Consider the following 23,464-nt stretch of genomic DNA (forward strand, 5'->3'; position numbering starts at 1 on the left):
ACATGCCAGCATTGAGCGGGAAGTCAGATAAAATGGCACGTAGAGTCCCTTCCAGTTCTAATCTTACAGGAGCCCTAGAAGGCTCTAGGAGACCCCCTGAGCTCTGCTTTTTCTGAATTCCTTTGGCCACCAGTCACTCAATTCAGCATGTGATTGATTGGTTTTGGTGTTGTCGTTTACACCTAATTTTTTGCAAAGATAATACATTCACATAGTCCAAAATATTTTTTATAATCAAAAGGTACAAAGGACAACACCTTACCCCCCCCCACTCCTGTCAGGTGACTGCTCATTAAGCACTTTTATTAGCTTTTTGTATCCTTCCAGATTTTCTTTATGCAAATGTAAATATATGTTCTTCTATTTTATAACACAAACAGGAGCTTGCATTTAGGTGTTTTTGCAATTAATTTGGGAGTTAAATTTGCCTTGCCAGCTGCAGTGAAACTGCCGTGTGAGGTGTATACCTTAAAGCTCCTCCATGCTGTACTATGACTAGCTCAAGGTTGGGCACACACAAATGTTTAAATAAGTGCTTCTTGGTTGGCTGCCCTTCCACAACTTTCTCTGCCCTGCCTGGAGCTGAGAGCACGTGCCCCACCTACAACTCCAACGTGTGAAGAGAGGCCCTGCATTCTCACTTCCTCTGACACATTTTTAGAGAATGGTCTGAGCCTCAGGGGGGTCAGTGCAAGTTTTATTCTGTGGTATGCCAAGCCTCCTTCCACCTTGCAATTTGGTGGAAGAGAAAGCACAATTGCCTGGGAGTCAGGAGACTTGGAGTCAGCTGCAACTGTATCCCCAAGTGGCTGCACAACTCTGGACAAGTCATCTGTCCTCTCCGGGCCTCACTCTTCGAAGAGGCTTCCAGCATCAGGGCAGTCCTTGGCCAGGGTCTTCCAGCCTTGGCTCTGCAGATGTCATGTGCTGTGGGCATAAGGGCATGTTTGCACCCAGGAGTTCATGGGAGGCACCTGGGGCATTTCCCCTGGACCTGTGTCTGCTGATTCTGGCCATGATGACACAGCCCTTGCTGCAGTCACAAGACAGTGAGTGAGCATCTCAGGGAACAGTTTCCTCCCCGGGACCACAGGCAGCTGTATACCCAAAGACTGAACTTTCCCTGATAAGTTAAGAATGGCCTAAGCAAGGGTTCCACAGTTGTCCACATATGGACCCCAAGAAGCCTACGGGCACATCTGAGGAGGCCAAGCTACCCATCCATGGAGCCTTCAAGGCCAGCACCCTTCTTACCCGCAACCTCCGAGCAGGTGGCACTAGAATGGGGAACTGTGTGGTTCCCGAGAGCCTGGCTGGGGAATTCCTCTCGATTTCTCTCTGCTCCACTGCCCTCCCCACCTGCCTCCATCTGCCTTTAGGGACAGGAGAGAGCTGACCTGGAAGGGACCTCCAAAGCCATCTGGTCCACCCTCTCAGTCTACAGATTCAGAAACTGAGTCTAGAGAGAGGAACTCACTCACCCAGGGCAAACAGCTGCTGAGGGGGAACAGTCATCAATGATAAGCCACCCAACCTGTCTCAGGAAAGCCAGCAGGGGCTCTCTCCTTCCGGAGGCCTTGTCCACATGTCCGCAGTGAGGCAGGTGCCACACCAAGGCTCTCCTCTCAGGGAGCAGGGTGAGAAAGTGTCTCAGAGGATGCAGCCAGACAGATACTCCCCATGGTTTCCTGTTCTGGCGGGAACCCCGGTTGGTTGATTTGGTTCTCTGCACCAGTGGCGAAGGCCAACTACCTGCCTGCCTGCCTCTGGGGGCACAATGTTGGTTATAAACTTATCATGACTGTCATGAGCAGAACAGGAAGGAGGAGAGTGAAGTGGCAGTGTCTTCTTCAGCTGACCAGCATTCAGACTGAAATTGGGACTCAGGCCTCAACTCAGACCAAAAAGCTATCCCTAGGAGCCCTGTTCCCTACAGGGCTAGAGATCCTCAGGGCTTCTGGAATCTCCCCCTTCTACTGAGTTATACCCACTTCTCTCTGCCTGTCTAAACTCCTCTCTCTCCTTTGAAAAGCAGCTCAGGGCTGCCTCTTCCTTGAAGCCTTCCCTGACTATACTCCCCCATCCCAACCCCCCACCCCCTGCCCCTCCCACGCCCCCCCCCCCACACACACACTCAAGGTCTCCATCCTCTGAACTGGGCACCCGTGACGTGTCCTGGGCTGCTCTTTAGAATGCACATACATCTGCAATCATCTGACCAAAGACTCTGAGTGTCCTCCGCAGCCCCTAGCCCAGCAGAACACATAAAAAAGTGCACCATAGTGACTTGCTGGTCAACTGATTCCAGTTCCTCCCACTGAAGGAAAGGGAAACCAACATGTGTGCCCCACACCAGCACCCCAGGAGGTTCTGCCGAAAGTTCATGGCAAGTTGCCTCCAGGGTGCGATGACCAGAAGTCAACCGGTTTTGGCGGGCTCCACACTAACTCACAGGCCAGCTGCAGTGTGGCAGACCAGGACCGGTAAGTCCCACCTTCCAGCCTCCTTCCAGACATTGCAACACACACGCGCGCGCGCGCGCACGATGTCCTTGCATTTTGCCTCCTTTGCTACCCCTCGAGTCTCTTTTCACCCAATTCCTCCTGTGGATAAGTTAAGACTGGTGTGGTCACGGGGCTCATAGGGACTTGCGTATAAGTCACGCCCCGGTCTCTGTGCATTACCCACCACCCAACTCTCCCCCAGGACTCCTTCCAGCTCTAGGAAAAGCCAGTGAGAGCAGTTCTCCATACTTGCTCTGACAGGGCTCAGACAAGTAAAACCAGAAATGGAGAAATGGCAGTAGTAAAAGCAAACACCACCGCAGAGCTGGACCTCACGCAGGTCCCTGCCGACAGTTAAAAGGACCCTACGATTTCCAGACTGCTCCAGGCAGTCATAATCTGGGGAAGACCTTAATGCTTGATTTCTCTTTTCCTGCAATTTGTAGCTTGTGGCACTCAAAATCCTTGAGTCCCAAACAGTGTTCTTCCCCTTTAAGCAAAGTTTCTGGGCCAGGCAACAGTGGCTCTCTCCAGCCCGGCCCCGCCTGGCCCCAGCCTAAGGCTGAAGAAACCTCCTCAGCGAAAGCTAAGGGTGTCATGGTGACATTAATTCAGCCACATTCCACATGTATAATATTCCTGAGGAGTAGTTAGGCCTGTAAATCCATTATTTATGATGCAGAATTGCCCATGCAATGCAATGCAGGTATGTTAGTATTGCTGTGAGAAACAACTTTTCAACGTCCTTGTTTTGAGAGGTACAAATTTTACAACTTCAGCAATGCGTCACCAAACACTGCTTACATAGCTACTTCCATACCTGGTTCAAAGTGGCTGCTTATATTCAAATATAGAATTTCCCCTACCTGAATATACCGAACAAATTAAAAATGGTTCATGATTTGCATCCAAGTTCTGGGTGTCTTACCATTGCCCTCGTTTCCTTTGTAGCATTGAAATCAGACCTTAACTGTGCTTGTGAAACAAAAACACGGAGGCCATTTCCATTGCAGAACAGAAAGTCATAGACAAGCACCTGCATGTCTTTCTTTGTTGGTTGGGGGTGGGGTGAGGAGGGAGAAGGAAGAGGGACACTTCATCTCCACCTCTCAACTTCAAGCCAGAGACTGGGGGTTCAACCTCTGTGTGTCCAGGGCACCCACACACCTTTTCTGGGCTGTGATTGTCTGCTCTTGAAAACAGCTATACCACCAGTATGCTTTAGCACTGACAGAAGAGAAGAGCTAATCAAAGTGACTAAGGCAAATATACCAGATTATCACAAGCCCTAGTCCCTTTCTGACTTGCAGCTGATCTGGAAACATACTTCATCACCTTCCAGTGCCATGTTCCATGGAGGTGAGAATTTTAAGTTCAAACCTCTTCCAGGTCATTATGAAGATTCATGTGTCAAGGCAGAAGAATAGAATATGTTTTAGCAATTTATTAGTTTTATTTGTAATTTTAAAACATTTAGTCATGGGACAGGTAGGCTTCTGTTTTTACTCTAATCCTGCTCTTTTCTTGGCAATAGGCTGGCTTGCCATTTTCCAACACACACCCTTCGCTTCAGTCGGAACCACAATCCCACCGACACACTGCCTCATCCTTGAACTACACCAGCTCCTCCCCCAGCGCTGTTCTTCTCCAACCCTCACCAGGACTGCTCCCTACCCCATCCCTTCCAAATCCTTCCAAGCTTCCTGCAGCCCATCTGAAGCCTCTGCTGAAACCTTCTGTCACTCACAGACCTCCCTTCTCCCTGCACCCCAGTACTGCTCCCAGCTATACCACCAGACTTGCCCTATGTAAAGTCTATTTGAATCACCTGATGACTTGTACCGCTTGTCTCTCTTCCCTTGTAGACCTCCAGGAGGGCCCTAATCTTACGTGCTTCTGCATTGCAAACAATCCCTAACAGAATGTTGAATTGAAAGTTGACACTCAATAAATACTTGCTCTTTTTTGGGAGGAAAAGTTGGCAGATGTAATCAAAATTTTAAATGTTCTTGGACTCTAACCTAGCGTCCTGACTTCCAGGCATCTAACCCGCAGAAATACTTGGAAAAGAGCTTAGAACAGGACCCTGCCCATAGTAAGCATACTATTCAGAATTAATGGTAGCTAGCTGTTGTTGCTGCTACTGTTGTTAGAATGTTCCCTGCAATATTGTTTATAATAGCAAAAATCTGGAAAGAAAACAAATGGCCAGCAATAAGAGAATCATTAAATAATTGGTGGTACGTCAGTTAGATTCTATGCAGATTTTTAAAAGAATGATTTTATTTTTTTAAGAACTAAATATATAATCTTGTGTATGTATATTATACACATTCAGGGAGGCAGCATAAACTCATAATTAAGAGCATAGATTCAGGACTCAGACTGCTTGAGTATCAATCCTGGCTTCATCGCCTACTACCTAAGTGAACTTAAGCAAATTATTTAACTTCTCTGTGCCTCAGTTTCCTTAACTGTCAAATGAAGAAAATAATAATACCTGCCTCATAGGACTAATGTATGGACTGAATGAGTTCCTATGGGTAAAGCACTAGAAAAGTATCTGGCACATATTAAAAGTTAGTTGTCATCAGTATTATTATCTGCAAAAAAGACAAAAGATAAATACCAAACTGTTAACAGTGGTTTCCTCTGGAGAGAGATACTGGAGAAAAGGAAATGTTCTGGTTTTTGGGTTTTTTTTTTAACCACAAGCAGGTATGACTTACATAATATAAAGATGCAACCTACTTGCTAATAGGTTGCAGGTTTGACTCACGAGGACAACTGCTACCTGAGATGCAGTGTGAGAAGTCAGGATGCAGGACCACAAGCCACGGCTTCCTCATTTCTAAATCCTGATTCTAACTCCAACCCACAGCCAGAAAATAAAAAATAAAAGATGTTATCACCAGCTGCTGCCCCACACACACACTCTGCAACCCCACAACGTGCTAAAAAATTGAGAACATCTGTTTGGGGGGAAAAAGCACCAATTACTATTTTGAACGGGAAGAAAGGGAACAAGTAAATTTGGCAACCAATATATTTTTACTCATACGTTTTGAATGCCAAGGTAGGATCTAGTGCTGCTTTAATAATCATCTTCCTGTGATAAAAGGTGACTCTAAGTACTACCTAGGACCACACCCTCCAAGTCGCAAAACCCTCCTCTCTTCCTAGACACCTTCCCAGCCACCCCCAGTCTGCAGCATCGTCTACCTCGTGCTACGTGGAACCATGCTTTGGCCCCTGCCTCTAGGAAGCTCTGGCTCTGGTGACCCACGTTGTGATATGACACATGCGCCACCCAAGGCCCAAGAACACTGAGAAGAGAAGCCCTCTACCTTGGGCTTCATTCTTCTCCACCACTTCCCAGCACATCCCCTCCTACCAGCCACACCACAAATCTAAACTCCTTGACCCCACCTCAAGGCCTCGCCCAGCCTAGCCCCGGGGCTGTTTCAGTCCTGTCTCCGGCAATTCCACGATCCCCTCTCCTTCTGGGGGTGCAGTCAAGCTGGCCAAGTCCCTGCCCTCCAGCTTGACCTTTTGCTTTGCACTTCTTTCTTCTGTGGAGGCTGCTCCTCTCATATTCACCATCTTTGTGCTACTGTCAGCATCTCCTCCCTTGCTCTTCATGTAACCACTTCCCACTACCCTTCAGACCAACTTAACAACACCCCGCATCCTGGCCCCTGACCAGTGCATAACGACCTCTCTGCCCTCTCCACTCTGCACCCTCATCTTGTGCTCAGCAAATAACCCAAATCACACAGGCTACCCTCTGAATGGGTAGAGCCTGTCTCCTTAACCAGACTGCAAATTCCTGGAAGACAGGACACCTGCCAAGGTTCTTTTCCTTTCTCATATTGGGCATGGGAAGAGCAGGGTAGAGGGAAGGCTGGGAATTGGAAGAAAGGGAGGTGGAACTCTTCCCCCAAAAAGCTGAAGTGGAGTTTCATTTAGTAGCGAAATCTCCATTGACAGCTTGCTAACTTCTCATGGCAACCTTTTCTTATTTGTCTTTTTGTTCACTTAGAAAGCTAGGAAAGAAAAAAAATTGTTAAAAATTAAATCCAAAACTTTCAGCTCTGATAAGATGAATTTTCTCAAACGCCAATAATTCCACATGGCTTGTCTAAAATTAGAGAGAGAGAGAGAAGTGACCAGGATTTTTAATGGATTGGCTTCCATAGTAGATGCAAGATAGTCAAGTTTTATTTAAATGACTTTCTTAGGAAACTGGAGCAGCAGGCAATGCATCAGATGCCAGAAGTCCATTTAAATATTATACTAAGGGAAGGGAATTCATTTGGTCAAGCTGCTAAAATGAACAGGCAGGGACAGAAATGCCCTGGAGAAGTGCTGGGTGTTTCATCTTGAATCCATTTGTAAAATAAACACATTTATTTACCAAGTTTAGCACTTTGACTATTTCCTGGAATCAGTGTTTGCACAAATCTAGGCTGAGATGGCCAACTGGAATTAAAAAGTGACCAAGACTACAAAATTAATTTGACACTCCTCAATTTTCTTGTTTAAAAACACAAGACAAAATCCTAATCAAATTGGAAGTTTATACAGTTATTTCAGTCTACAGCTTGGAAATTGCCACAGCGCACTGGCAAACGGCCGCCCTTAGCGCCTCCAGCCCCAATGTGCTTGTGATGATGGTCCAAACTACAGCTGTTTATGAGCTTAAAATGCAAACATACTAACTCCTTTCTTCTGTAGGAAGAACTTGCATTCCCACTGACACCTACCGCTGCCTTACAGATGGGCCTAGCCCTGAGATTTCAAACATACTATAGGAAACACACTGACACACACACACCCTGCCCAGGGCCCACACTGCCCAGACACTTAAAATTACTTCTCCAGTAGGATCCCAGGAAAACAGATCCAGTAGGATCTGTTTAGCTACCACCTGCACATGGCCAGGTTATGACTGGTTTGACAACCTATAGCCTCTCCGGTTCTGCAGGGGTCCTTGGGGTAACTCTGCCCTCTGCCGAGTTAATGACTCCTTTTGGACTTTGGATCGGGTGTTTGGTATCCTGAGTTTCCTGTATCCAGCAGAGGCAGGAAGACCACACAGTATCAGACTTAACATCCCACAAGATGAGGTGTGGTACAGCAGACCTACTCTACTGTGCTGGCAACTGGGGCTGGAGGGTGAGGTTGTTGTTTACTGGCTCAGTAGCTCACCAGCCAGTTCCATTACTGTACTCCTCCCCTCCTTGCCCTGAGTAACGGAACTCCTGCAGGGAGGCCTGGCTCTTCCCCATAGCTCTCAAAGATTTCAGAAGCCCCTTCGTCCCTGGCAAACTTTTTCAGCAATAGCCTGCCCTGCTCTCCGCATATTGTCAACAGTTCATAGCTGAAGCCTCAGCGGAATATCCCATCCAATTTCCCATAAAATGGGACATGAAAATAAACACACATATTGTATGTTGGTTTACATTTCCTGCACAGACCCAGCAGGGGCAACAGGAAAGACATTAAGGAAACTATTTCTAAAGCAATGGGCTACATTTTAGCAAGAATACTCTCACTGACCCTAAAAAGGAAGCCATTAAGATGGCTAAAATCCCATATAATTCTTCAAAAACGTTCTTGAACATTCCCATTTTAATTTCCAAAGTCAATATGGCTTGCTAGTGCCCCATGCTCTATGACAACAATTCATATTGATGGGGAGGGAAGTATGAACATTTTTCTATTGAATGGAAAATTTGGTTATTTTTAAGGACATTATTCCAAGAGAGAAAAAGGTCTTAAGTCCATAGCACCTGACAGAATATTGTTTTGTTCCTAGAAGGCTGGTTTCTCTTGACATCTCTGCCCTTATTAAAAAAGCATATCACAGTTGTCACCTTTATATTTTCAGTCACGCGATTTCAAACCCCAAAACAGAATGTTGCCATTTATTTTTCTTCTGAAGAAAAGGAACCCTGCTTGCATGCACGCTCAATGCCCCAAATCCAAGAGAACATTCCCGTCGCACCTCTCTAGTTCAGAGCACGTGGCAAGTCTGAGTTAGTGAGATGTCTGAACTAGAGAACAGAGAAGGCTATTTTATTTCTTTCAGGTGAACTCACTAGTAATAATCACTTGCCATTAGCACATTAAAATTGTATGTAAGTGGTGTGCTGAAGTGCTAGAAAACAGTTTGTTCTCAGGCAGATAAACGGTCTCTCCTGTAGTCTTGTTCCCATTGCTAATCTGGTCAGCAAAGCCTTTCCTCGTGGATCGTGTAAGCATTAGCACCAGGTGCCCTGCCAGGGAAGCACCACACAGTCCAAAGCCGCCTTGAGAAAACAATGCATTTTCCACCACAACGGAGCCATTTTACCACACCTAAGAGCCTGAAAAATAAACAAAAAATAAAGGCGTGTGTCAGATCACCGCCTCTCTCCGCAGGGGCCTTCTTATGGTGGGGGACAAAATGGCAGTCCCACACTCCAGCCATCAGGAGAAACCTGACAGCTCCTTCCATTAAACTTTCCTCCGTATCCTGCTCCTCACTAGCCGGCCTTGGTGCCCTAATTCTTCCCCTTCTCCCACTCCCAAGCTTCTCCCTGTGAGGAGAGAAGGGTGAAGAAGTGTGGAGTGTCTGGGTCCGGTGCTTTTTCCGGTCTCATCTACTCATACTCCTCTCTTAGTATTCCTGTGCCACTGAACCTGGGATTATTACTTTTGTGGGTTGGCGAAGGTGGGCGTCTTAGATCAATGCTAGCCTTAAGGAGCAATGTCCTCTTCACTGGCTCTTCCTTGAAGACCTGCACTTTGTCTCACCTCAAGAGGCAAAACTGAAAGACTCAGCTCAGGGTGTGGGGCCACAGGACTAAAGGGATCACTAGACTGCTTTGGAGCCAGGCCCTCAGCCAGAAGGGCTAAAGGAGCCCTGTGACCCATGCTAGTGCAGATTTCAGCAGGAACAGAAGTTTCACACTAGGGCATGGGACCAAAGCCATGATGAAATCAATAGGATGCCTTTGCCAAGAGTGCCCACTCTGCATATCTCCCTTAAGCCTGATCTAAGAGTTGACGTTTAGGACCTGGTTAAATAGCTTTCCAACTCATCACAACTGGCTGAACGAGCAGATAAATGGAAATTTGGAACATAAGAAGCTGAGATAATCCACACATAAATGTCATGTCCCCAGATGACTGTGGGTTGAATATATGCACAGCAAGACATTTTCATAAACCAAGAAGAGATTAAATTGCCCAAAGTCTTTCACCCTTCTTACACTTGCCTATAACACAGCTGCTAATATCTAGCACCATTATTAGGGGTTATTGAATTGACGTTATATATACAATAAGAGATTCACGCTCCAAAGATATTAAGATCCACTGTCAGACAAATCAGTCTTTCTCAGCTCTGATAAGAAGCCCAGTTGGGTGATTGGCTCAAGGGTCATGCAACTTCCAACCCCTCATACCGAGAACAGTGAAATCACACTTCTGGGGGCCCAACATAGAGGATAACATAGAGAATCTAAAGCAGAAGTTTGACGTTTCCTTATTTTAAAATTAATGCAAATTTTGTATTCAACTTTATAATGTAATAATAATCTTTCCATTAATTAACAATTCCTCAAAAATCCTTCAATAAAATAAATGCTCTGGGGAAATTGCCACGTTTATCCTACAGCCCCAAGGTTTGGCCAGCATACCACCACCTCACCCCACATACCCCAGCTTGAAAAGAAAAGCAACGAGGGAACCAAAGCAGAATTCTGAATCTTGGAAAGAGAAGTGAAAACAATGCTTACCAAAGTAGGGGGAGACTGATTATATTTTTTCCATAACCATTTTCCATAGCCACTGCTAGAAAATGATTAAAGTATTATGCTGGCTTGTCATGAGGTTTCACACTAAACTGTGTTCATTGAAAAGTTTTCTCCCCTAGGGACCATCAGGACTTGGCTTAGGAACAGTCTCTGAGAACACCTTGAGAACTTCAGACATATAGGCCAAACTCCTTAATCCCTTAATACACCTAAATTCTGATGAAGTCACTGAAGGTGTCAGAGCAAGACGCAAAATCCTCGAGAGACTATCACCAATTTAGCATTTCCAGTTCAGGTGGAGACATTAATTCCACTTATCAAAGAGAAGTACAGAAAGGCATTCATTATGAAAAGCAGAAACCCGAAATGAAGAATATTGTGGGTTGGTCTCAGCTGGGTTTCCCTGAATTTATTACCTTGGAAAGTTCAACACAGATCTAAGTCTTCCACCCGAGACGGTTGCTAGTGGGAAGCAGCATCTGGGAGCAAATCACCAGGATCATGGTGGCCTCCTCACTGGGTACCAGCTGTGCAAACCCCCCAACGTGAAGGAAGGAAGAAGCAGCAGCTGGGGAAGAAGGTTAAGGAAATTGTGTGTTTAAAGGCAAGACCATTTTAAATTTTAATATTATTCCTATATAATTTGATATATGATCGGATGAGATCGGGAGGAAAAGATTGAGACATACGGGAGAAAGAGGAAGTAAGGAGATCAGGGTGAAGGAGTAGGGAATAGTAGGAATGATACAAAGGCCAGAAGACAGAGAACAGAAAACAAAAGAGGCCAGATGGTGGGAATGGAGAAGAACAGCCACCAAAATCCTGTCCTCTGGAGGCATGCTTGTGCCATTTGGAGGAATAACTTTAATTTGTTTTGTCTTTTTCTTACTGTTTCAGAACATCGGTGGCTTAGACAGACAAACTTCTCATTTGCAAGGAGGAAAAGAGATCTCGCCTTCAACTCAACATAACTTAAATTTGGCTCTGACTTTAAAAGTTAACCAGTTTTGGAAAAAAAATTAACCTAAGCCTGAAGCTTCAGAAAATGGACCTTAAATTTTACCTGTAGTTAAATCCACCTTCTTGCAATGAAACAGTAATTAATATATTTCCATCTTCCTTCATGATTAAATTCAGGAGAAGAGTCTACAAAAGCATGATTATACCTAGGGAAAGTTACAGTCAATAGATTTACTGACTAGAATTAGGGGCACTGTTTTCTCTATTTCACCCCGAAGTCAGACATCAAAGTAACCTCTCTCTCTCTCTCTCTCTCTCTCTCTCTCACACACACACACACACACACACACACACGAGCACGTATACACTCCACCTCACTCTCCCTCACTCTGAATGTATTCCTGCTGATAGAGAATCCCAAAGTCTCGTTCCCATGCTCCACCGTCTTTTTTCCTTATAAGCTTAGAGTCATGTATGCGGCATATCAATTCAGTTCTCACTTGTCAGGTCAAGAACAGGGCCAATACACTGGCTTAATTTAAAGAGTTTCTGAGTTGTTAGAATTTCAGGATTCAAACAAAAATGAAATTTGACTTAGAGGGTTTTTTTCCCTTCCACTTCCTGGTGAAGATACAAGAAAATAGCCAAATGGTAGTTAGACGATGGAGAACAGGTGCAAAGGGCTGGAAAATGCTCTGCTCTTGAATAATTGAAAGCAGACTAGAGATCCTTCTGTTCTATGAACTCTCCACAACCGGAGAGAGTAGGTTCCCTGAAAAGGTCTGAGCACTGGTCAGGGAATTCCAAATTACAAGGGGGAGAAATCACTTGAATGAAGAGTTCAACAAGAGATCCCCATCTATTTAAATTGTAAAGACACCAAAACATGAAAATCTGCCTGCCAGTCCTGCTCTCTCTCATTCGCTTGAGCCAACTACATGCATGTGCTTGGATGCAGAAAATAAAAATGGCCCTGCAGTCCCTTGAAAAACTTTCCTTAATCTTGATGTTACTTTAAAGCCATCATAAATCACACAACCTGCCAATCTTGCCATGTTTTATAAACCGTGGCGAGAGGTAGAGTATTTCTGGCCCAACGATCTCCCAGCAACAAATGCCAGTTCTAATGCTGCAGCATTTCCTCAATACCACTCGACCTCTTAAACAAGGCTCTACAAGTATATTAACTGTCATATTCTCAATTTTTTTTTACAATGGGAAGTGATATCCTCTTCTGACTAGCTCGATGGAGCCAAGGGCAGCGGCTGTCTGGGGACTGATGAAAACACCCAATTGTGGTGGGCAAGGCTTTCCGCCCACCAATCATTGTCCCTAACATACCTATGGGTTCCCTGATCCCTACAAGATCCCCCAAGGTCACACCCCACTGGCTCATCAGGTTCCAGCCTGCCCCTGTAACTCACTGTCATCCAAATGGGTGCCAAAATCAACCTCCACAGGGCCACACTCTGCATGGCCTTCAGGATCAATCGAAAAGGCTGAACCCAGGCAAGCCCATGGCCTGGCTTGCCTTCAGGAAATTCCGGGCTGTCTGCAGCAGCTGTGGTTTGAGTAGTACAACAAATTCACTTACTGAATGACAACAGCTTTATTGGCAAGCCAATTCAATTAAAGCCCCTGCATCCAACAAAGTCTCCGGCAGCCCTCTCTGCATAAAGAACATGGAATCATGCCTACATTTCCCTGAGTGCCCTCAGCCCTAGCTGTCCCTCTACATGAGAGGGAGAGGGATGAATGAATTAGATGCGGATGATGGTAATTAATGGCTGGCTGTCAGAGAGTCATTTTGGAGGCTCGGCCCATTGAAGGCTCCGTATTAAAGACCAAATCCCAGCACAAACTGACCAGGACAGGCTAGAACTCGCTTTCTAAATAGTAGGAGTGTCACAGGCACCTGCAGCAAGAAGGGAGGGGGAAGCAGGGTAAGGTAAAGGAGGGTTGGAGGGGAAATAGAGAAGCAAAACATCAGGCTGCTTACATTGATCAATGCTTCTTACACTATTGATATATAAATAATATGTTCATTTTTCATTCTTACAAAATATGTCCTTTAGGCTACCATTATGGTGAACTTACTTCAGAGTTCTGACATGAGCTTATTAGGAGGGGGAAAGGGAGGGCTGACTGTAGAGCTACAAACAAAACACATTTTCTTATAAAATACATATAACAGATCATTTTTGCCTTCAGTAACAAAGATAAAATAAGAGTTTTTCAGATCCCTGGCACAGTCTTGCCAACCAGTCCTTTGGCACTCAAAGAGAACGTGGGGGGAAGAATATCAGAGGGGGCAGGAAGGGAAAGAAAACAATTAACAAATCAGCTATGGAGATAGCTCTCACTTTGCCTTTAGCCAATGCCACCAACAGAGCCAAGTCAGGTTAACTACCTAGCAGGAGATAACTTGGGTCGATTGGGCTTAATTATTCCTGATAGTAACAGGTTACCATATGCACTGTTTGGAGCATAAACAAAAGCCAGATATCGAGGGGCTAAAATGATCCTTCTCCAACAATTGGAGTCGTGTGAAAAGCCAGACTCCTGGTTCATTCCACCTGTCTAAAGTCCTAGTCTTAGAGGTCTCAGGGCCTGAGTTGCCACCCATGAAATGTAAGAAATTCCATGACTATACTGGAATGAGTCTTTTGTCTCACTCCCAGAAAGAGAAGAGAGTTCCAGGTGGGAAATTTCATTTAGGGAGTTTGTTTCTCTGCTCACAGAATGTTTGCCTAGAACCTGAATGTTTGCCTAGAACCTGACTTCAAAATTCCAAGTTTGGAGAAAATGTCACCTCCACCAGGAAGCCTCCCCAGATTCTCTCAATAATAAAATACTTCCTCTGCTACACTCCTAGAGAACCCTGAATGTCCTCTATCATGGTCTTTAATTCAATCTTCTCTACAACATAGTTTGTTGTCCCCTTGTCTTCCTTCCCCAAAAGACAAGGATTTTCCGAGGGCTGAGCTCTGGGCTTTGTATATAACTGGCACTCAATAAATCTAAGTGGAGTTGAATTAAATGGCCCTTAGGAAATGGATACAACTTGGCAAAGCCTCAGTCTTAAAGAATTATGTGGGACCTTGTTATGACCCTACAGGCATCAAGATTTCACTGCTGTTTTCTTCACTATAGCCACCAAATTGGTTGCCCACTTTAATTAGAACAGAGGCCAGATGTCTGGCCAGCTCTGCTAGAACCGGAAGAGCTAGCAAGCTGGTGGAGTTTCCCAGCTGGGGGCTCAAGAGGCTGGCTTCGTGTGGTTGGGTCACCTTCCCTTGCATACTTCCTTCCCTCTTACTTGACTCCCCTTCCCCCCCCACCACCACCACCACCCCATCCCGAGGGCAGCTGTCCCTTTTATCAGCAAAAGCCCTTTCCTGACAACACATCTGTCCAGCACAATGTTTCACCCTGTCCAGTGATTCAGTTACCTGAAGCATTTGCATCCTTGATCAGTGCAAGGGCCTGAAACATACGTGTCCGTAAAGAGCCAGCAGAGGCAGAATATCTCCTTTCAGAAGACTACTATCCACTAAGAATGAAATCTAATATTTAAAGGGCATGACACCCCGTTCATACTAGATTTCATTAATCAGTGTTTTCGTGGAAAGGATAAATCCTTTATGCATGCCTTTTTCCTGATTTTTCCCCCATTTAAAAACTGCAATGCTTATTTTTCTTCCCTGCTATTAGCTCACAGAGACCCACTACCGTGAACCCTGCTTCCTTACCTCCCAAAACTCACCCTTACTCATTCACACTGAGGGAATGAAGTTCAGTCAAGAAAAGAGGGGTAGAAAGAGAGACAGAAAAGTGTTCTAGTTAGTTTTAAGCATGTTTCATTAAATAAAACCTTTGCAACCCTTGAAAAAAATAGAGACTGTCACTATAATTACGAGCCTGTACTTGGCATGTGAGTGACCAATACGTTCAATGCCTCAAGAATATTAAGTAGGAGATCACAGCCTTCACTTGGACACTCACTAAGGACTATATCACTGACATTGAACATGATGAGAATGGCATTGCTATGACAGCCACAAAACCCACACTTTTAGGTGAAGTTCAGAAAAGAGGAATCACTGGTATCCTTCCTGAGAGATGCTGACCAAAGAATATGCTGATTTTTTTTACCTTTTCACATAGACTCTTATGCATCTGCAAATGGCATTGAAATTGCAATGAAGCAATGAAGATCAGCACCAAAGTACTTCATCATGTCGCTAAGGACGGAAGAGTCTAACAATGCCCAGGACCTCGGAATGAACCAGAGGCACTTTTCAGATGTCTAAACACCTATGATTGTGCTAATACTTTTCTGCTGCATGTTCCCTTCAATTTATGGAATAGTGAAGACCCAACAAATTGTTAAATAATGCCCCATTTCCTCATTAGCTTCAAATGTAATTCCCATTGTTGAGTAAATATCTTGGTTCCTGAATAACACTTTTTAAAATACGCAACAAATAACATAAATATGGGAAAACAATATGTACAAAGATGCTTATCACAATATGCTTTATAACAGTGGGAAACTGGAAGCAATCAAAATGGTAACAATAGGTAAGTTGTTAAGTGAATACACTGCAATGGACCATCATGCAGCCATTAGGAGGATAAAGACCATACAGCAACATGGAAAAATGCAAGTGACACATGCTTAAGTGGGAAAGGGACTGGAAATTGTATTGCACTGTGATTACAACTAGATAAAAGCATACATACACAAAAAGACCGGAAGGGAATAAACAAAACTAACAATTGTGTTAGGGATTATAAATGATTATTTTCCCTTATCTTTACTTCTCAAACTATCAGTAATGTTACGTGTCTTTTATAATTTAAAAAATAAATGGAAAACCCAGCAACTTTTTAAGAACTATTATTTTTTAAAGTAGCTATAATTTTGAAATTAAAAAAACAGTAATATGCAAAATATTCTAACTATATGAAGCCCTAATTAAGATGTTCCACATGGAAACAGCAGCCCTGGCAGGGTGAGCATCGCCCCACACTGCTGCTCCCACCACTAACACACATCTCAGGGAGAATTCCCTTCTGCAGACTCTTCCACTGACTCAGATTTACAGGCCTCTTTCTAGATATTTTTCACTCCACCTGAACAGTTTATTTCAATATAATCATTGGATGGGAGAAAGCAGCAGTAGCTGAAACTGAGGGCTGGAAAGTCAGAATTCTGCTTAACCACAGATGCTGGCGTCCAGCTGGCTGGCTGCAATGAAGCTGCTTAGGGGTGGACACTGGAATAGCCACACAGGAGAGATAAGAGGCTGGGAAGAATGAGCCTAGCAATTTAAAATAAACCTGAATCTCCTTAGCTCTGTTGAATAAGATCCCAGGATACTGAAACAACTTGCAGCTTTGGCCTTGGATCTGCCGTGTATGATCTTTGAAGAATTAAAGAATGAGAATAAAAGGGTCAGAACTCTGGTAGGGGCCAATTTTACATCCTTGCTCCAAACAGCACCTCTTAATGTTCTAGTGGATCATGCCCACTACTTGACCAGAATTCATTTCCAAACTACAGCCTTCTGCACCCCACAGAAAAGAGTATACCTAAAATTTATCTCATGGGCAGCTAATAATAATCTACAGGCATTAGCTAACAGTAATAGATTCTGAGTTACATAAAGAGACAATAGATAACCAAAAGCTTACCTAGCAAGATGTCCCACTCACTTGGCAGCATCTCTTGTACTTCACGTTAACTCGTACAGGTCACATGTTGCTGCATCAAAAAAACCATAATTTCTGTAGTCTTAGGTGAGTAAGACTTATGTCCCCACATAAGCTGTAAATGCTAACCACTTTTTAAGACGATGGCCTCCCTTTAGGATTTGACTTCTTGCCATGACACTTTTGATAACTTTATCAACCCCAGCGTATTAAAATATTCAAGCTTGTAAGCATCAACTATCTAACACTGATTCGTGAGTCTAATCCTAAAACTAGCTCTTTAGGCTGTTTTAGCTACTTTTATATGCAACCTGAGTACATGACAATATCACATTCAGTTTGGAAGGCAGACCTTATAAAGTGTGAAATCTTTTAAGACACCACAGGAGTGCACAAAACAATTATTAATAAGCATTACACATATTTTTAAATGTGACTCTTTTGCTGGCCTTCTTCCTCATCTCAGTGCTCCTGGTATCACTTCTTTAGTCAATACAGTAAGTCGTTTCAGCCATGTCTGCCCAGGGAAATGGAAGGAAGAATTCAGGTCTTCCTTTTTGCATGCAAACCCCAGACAGCCCCTAAATTAAGACAGAGAGGCAGAGGACAGCAAGAGGCATCTCCCCAGAAGAGTAATTTATTTTGGCTTTAATGAGAGGCAAGACAGTCCCCACACACTTGCTTGGCATGAGCAGAGTTTAAGAACTTAGAGCAGTTCCTGAAATAAGCACGAAGGACATCTTCTCATACCACACCTGAACCACCTGTTTGCTAACTTCCTCCTCAGACTCTCAAGTTTTTGCAAGTCTTTGCCTGAAACAGCTTCTTAAATCTTCAGTTAAATCAAGTGCCACCTTCTCCCTATAGAAACCTCAGCCCGTCCAGGGTCAAGGCAAAGGGTTACTGCTGAAAGGAGGCACCAAGTTGGAAGGACACTTGGGGACTCTTCAGTCTAGTGGTAGCCACCAAATCACCAGAGGAGCCTGTGACCCAGCCCCAGAGATTCTACTGCAGTGGGACTGAAAGCCCCCCAGGCGCTTGCGCACACACAACGTCTCTGTCACAGGTGGCCCAAGCACAGCACTTTGAGAAACAAGGATGTACTCCAATATCCTCTGAGGCTCAGAGAAGTTGCCAAAGACACATAACCTGTTGGCAGTGGAGTTAGGAGCAGTATTCAGATCTGTAGACTCTTGCCACATCCTACTGCCCCAGGGAGCGAGAGGAAAAGCAATTACAGCTGGAGGCCGGGCAGGAGCAGGCAGCACTACCCTCCCCAGGGGATACCAACATGTGCTGTGGAGTCTGGAACCTGGAGCAGGCACTTGGTGCCAAGGGGTCATAATACCACCTTTAATGATGCCTATGGCTAACCTTCCCCACAGGAGCCACAGCAACAAAACTCTTTTCTAGGCACCTGCATTTGATCTAATATCTGGATAGAAGTGGCCATCTGGGGCTGGCTTAGCAGAACCATAAAATCCAGTCCCAGCTTCACCGGGTGTCAGCCATGTACCACGAGCAAGTCACTTACCTTCTCTTCGGCTTCTGTTTGCCCATCTGAAAAATGAGCCTAATGCCTACTTTTCTGATTCGTTGTGAGAATCAAATGAGGTCACGATATATCCTCTGAAAATTAAAATCTTCTGGAAGCATAACGTCCTATCTAGTATTCTCATACTCTTATGGATCCTGTGCAAATCTAGAAGGAATATACCCTCTTCTACAACAAGAATTGGATAGGATAGAGCTTCCCCAAACCACCAGAATTGCTCATATTTTCTAGGAAGCCTAAAGGCTATAGCCAGTGTACACAGTATCAGTGCAGACCCGTGGTAAGCAGAACAGAAAGGATGAAGCCTTTAGAAGGCACTTGGGATGCCTTCAAACTTGGACCCCAAGGCTTTGTTGACTTCCTATATCCAAGAGTCACAGCCGCAGGACTGGGGTTTATCTGGTCCTCTTAGCCCTGATCAGAGCCAACAGTCGTAATGATTCTGGGGTCCTTCGATGGCTCTCCTCCCCAGCTATATAAACACATGGTTCTGAGGCACTTCCTTTGCCTCCTAAACCAGCACTCACAAACGCATTCCATGCAGGATTCCAATTCATCAATTTTCTGCCTGCATTTGCATGTTTGAAATGAGGAAAATATTTTAGATCTCTGTTTTTTATTCCAGATGGAATCTGTTTGTAAAAACCCAGAACTCCTTTCAGAGGCCATTGAGAGGTAGAAGAAGGTGAGGGGGTGGGGCTTCTGGGAAGGCTCTGGGGCCCCAACTTCCTCTTCAAGTAGAGCAGCTGTACTTCTACCTAATCGGGCTCCCACAGAAGGCTTCGTTTTGTTAATTTTTTTTTAAAGTCATGAAAACCAGTCATCTTATCCAGTCCCCTGGTTTAAAGGGGAGGAAATCACATTGGAGAAAGGTTAACTGATATTCCAACCTTCTCCCTTAGTCACTTGCCCAGGCAGGAGAATAATGGGAAATTCTGCTTCCAATGGAAGGGCTTCCTGCCAGGGTCTTCGGTCTCAGTGCAAACTGCTATGCGTGGCAGCAGCTGGGTGGCTTCTCCTGTCTGTCCCCACATCTGGTAGCTCTTAACAGTGGCCACCTCCAGTTCCAGCTCATCAGTGCCTCCCCAGGGCCTCTCCTGGGGCACTCCAGTTAACAGCTGGGATGGCATCTCCAGAGTTCCTCATCTCCTCTGCCAGCTCGTCTGGCCCTCTGGTTTCTGGGTAGCACCATCTTTACAGAATCAGCCCCTCTCCAGGACTCTTTCAAAGGACAGTTCTCAAAACAACATGAAAATAAAAAACAAAAAACACCCACAAAACTTATTAATGACTCTGTGAAGTGAATCCGGGGAAGCAAGTCCACGTAAGGAACCCTGGCTGTCACACTTAGTTGCCCCCTCAGGGCCCAGGCCTGCTGACTCTCCTTAGCTCAGGGTGTGTACCAAGGTCTCCAAAGCTGTCCTCCCAAGGGTTGTAGGGGGAAACTTTATACTATTATATCTATGTTACATTTGTTGAGCATGGTAATAGTATTGCGATTATGTAGGAACATGTCCTTATTCCTAGAATATGTAGTCTGAAGTATGTTTGTGTGTGTGTGTTTAGATGGGGAAGGCGGGGAGATATAGGCTGAGAAAGAAAGAGGTAAAGCAAATGTAGAAAAATGTCAGTTGGTGAATCGTGGTGAACGGTATATGAATGTTTATTGTACAAGTCTTTTAACTTTTTCTTAGGTTTGACATTTTTCCAAATAAATGCTTGGGGATAGGGGAAGGAGGTCTTATACAAAGGCACATTTACCCTGAAGTGGATGAAGCCTAAGTGTCAGGGTCCCTCGCTATATGGAGCCCTTCCAAGACACTGGTAGGTTAATGAGGGTCATCAATGTAAAGAGTAGGTAAGATGAATTACTATACCAGAAAACCTGAAACACCCTGAAATCTTACAGCTTACATACAAAGCAAACTGGATAGAGGTTGTTCCAAGTTTGTCAACAACCTAAAAAGTTATGACATTACCAATTACAAGCAGCAAAGCTGACATTTTCTTAATTGTCAATAATAAAAGACAAATTTCTATCAGCCACGTTAGAGAAAAACTAAATTATCTTTCTATTCTCTCTGTAGAAAATATTACAAAATTGTTGTGTACAAAGAGGTGAACAAAGAATATAGAAGGAAAAGTATCATAGAAGTATGTCAAGTAATTAATTCAAAATATTGTTAGTTTTCTAGATTTTTGTCATTTGTCAGCATGTTTAATAATTATATAATTTGATTTATTTTTTCCTTCTGTATATGAATTCACTTTTAGAGCCTCCCTCCTTCTAAAGTGCACGCTTTGTTTCCCAAACATGCTGATCACACAAATATATACACACAGACAAATATCAATACATGCAGCCTTTTTTCAAAGCAACATCTTTTGGGTTTAGGGTTCCTTGGAACACATTTGGAAACACTGCCCCAGAGCAAAGTTGCTTCTTTTTATCCACATCTATCTATCATGGTAGCTGCACTGTAGCATTTGATTTCCAGAAAGACATTTATTTCAAGAGTTTACTTAAAGCAAATAAACTATATTTTTCATTGATCTTACATTTACATACAATCTGCTTTATATAGCCACATTCATTAACCCAGCCAATTAAGGTCCAAACAGCACTGTGAGGGAGGCCAGACAGGTAATAAGAAAGGATTTGCCCCAGGTCCCACTTCACAAACATCCACCTCCATCTCTCCAGCCTCTGTTTGGCTACTTCAATGTCCCACAGGAGTAAACTGAGGCAAGGGGGCTGGAGGTAACTTTTCTTAGAACAACAAGGCATAGGATCTGGCTTTCCATTTTGTGGATTACTGTCGAATCGGTAAATTATTTTAACAGGCTCGATTTCTGTGGCCTGCTTGTCCTTTGACAACTTGTGTTCAGTGCCACCTGGGGGAGAGACACAGAAGACTAGGGCTCACATATGGGAGAGAGGGGAGTGAGTATGAGGGTTCACCCTTCTTTGCCCTCCCCAAAGTGAGGACAATTCATCCTTTTCTCCCAATGGAAAAGGATCAGTCTTTGACATTTTGCATTATAGATAACGCCAAAGAGGTAGCCCTAAATGCTAAAGGAAACTTTCAGAAAGAAGTGCAGCTTTCTATGGTTCCCTCTTCCTAACCATCCTGCATCAGCAGAACAGAGACCAGACACAGCTTCCAGGTCCATGAAAAAACTGGAGGGACAGAGCCCCATCACAGTGCTCACTTTGCATTAAATTCTCCTGCTTTGACATGGAATTCCAGGGGCAGGAAGGGGAACCCTTCTGGTAAAAACTCCAGAGCTGGGCTTCCCTGGTGGCTCAGTGGTTGAGAGTCCGCCTGCCGATGCAGGGGACACGGGTTCGTGCCCTGGTCCAGGAAGATCCCACATGCCGCGGAGCAGCTGGGCCCGTGAGCCATGGCCGCTGAGCCTGCGCGGCCGGAGCCACAACGGGAGAGGCCACAACGAGAGGCCCATGTACCGCAAAAAAAAAAAAAAAAACTCCAGAGCTAATGCTCTAATACAAAACCCAGTATCAACAATAACATAATAATAATAATGGTAAAATAACCATCATTTATTAAGCATTTTCCCAGCCACCTTAGATACTTTCCATGAATTATGTCATCCCCTATAAAAAAAAACTAGCAAACACTTCTTCAAACACTAGGGTAAGAGGGTTCCATTCATGTGGTAAAGGGTACAGAGCATTGCTCTGCTTTGACTCATGTCAATAAGTAGGTAGAGCGCTCCCCTGGTGGCACAGTGGTTAAGAATCTACCTGTCAATGCAGGGGACACGAGTTCGAGCCCTGATCCAGGAAGATCCCACATGCCGCGGAACAACTAAGCCCGTGTGCCATGACTACTGAGCCTGCGCTCTAGAGCCCGCGAGCCGCAACTACTGAGCCAGTGTGCCACAGCTACTGCAGCCCACGCGCCTAGAGCCCGTGCTCCGCAACAAGAGAAGCTACCGCAATGAGGAGCCCGTGCACTGCGACAAAGAGTAGCCCCTGCTCACCCCAACTAGAGAAAGCCCGCACGCAGCAACACCCAGCGCAGCCAAAAGTAAAATAAATAAATTTTTTTTTTTAAATAAGGAGGTAGAGGAAGCTGACCCCTATGGTTGGGAGTCATCGCCACTCCCCCACCCCTCACCCCACCATGGCCTCTCCACTAAACACCCAGAGGACCAGCGATGGTGAATACACAGGCTGTGCACTGGTCACACTCAGATATTAAAGTCGACTAATAAGTAAGAAATATAATAATTATAGAGTTGATACATTATGCATTTTTATTTTACTATTTAGACAATTCTGAAGTTCATACAGGTAAAACAGAAATTCACTCCTCACTTCCTCTCCTACTGTTAACAGCTCAGTGGGTATCCTTCCAGATTTTCCATATATATGCATGGAAATAATAATGGCCTAGACCGGCTCAGAAACCCTGCCTCCAAGATCATTTTTAGGAAAGAATGACTAGGAAACATTTCTGGAAAAGATAAAAAGGGTCAGAGACCAGTGTCACCACTTCATCCCTAATCATGGCTCCAAGGGATCTACCTCAGATCATATTTCCTAGAAACAGACTCCGTGACAGAGATTTGGGTGCAGAGCAAATTGGGGAGCATGCTTGGAAATAATACCTGTAAGAGAGAGGGGGAAACAGAAAAGGACAGGTGGGAGAGTTGAACTGTGTGATGCAGCTGTCGCCTCTGTGACAATCCCGTAGGGAACTCAGGAGTTGAGATGCCCTTCTGAGTTGCCCCAGTTAAAGCAAGGGAACCAGGCTTTCCTATTCTCAAGTAACTAGTAATTGGATGCAGGGAGCCCTTGGGAGAAGGAGTAAGATTGGGCAAGGCAGTTTCCTTCTTCCAGGGCTGGTTCCAGAGAGAGTACAGCTGTGAATCAGCAGGAGCCAACATCTCTT

At 44.6% G+C, this 23,464-nt stretch overlaps 1 pseudogene across 1 annotated transcript in view; it reads left to right on the plus strand.

Moving 5' to 3' along the window:
* LOC309970156 (small ribosomal subunit protein uS19-like) overlaps positions 1–23,464 on the plus strand; it is a 112,293-nt pseudogene that overhangs the window by 84,342 nt on the left and 4,487 nt on the right. The window lies entirely within an intron of this gene.

This window comes from Leucopleurus acutus (genome assembly GCF_964270905.1).
Source record: "Leucopleurus acutus genome assembly, chromosome: 12".
In the NCBI taxonomy this organism is placed as follows: Eukaryota; Metazoa; Chordata; class Mammalia; order Artiodactyla; family Delphinidae; genus Leucopleurus; species Leucopleurus acutus.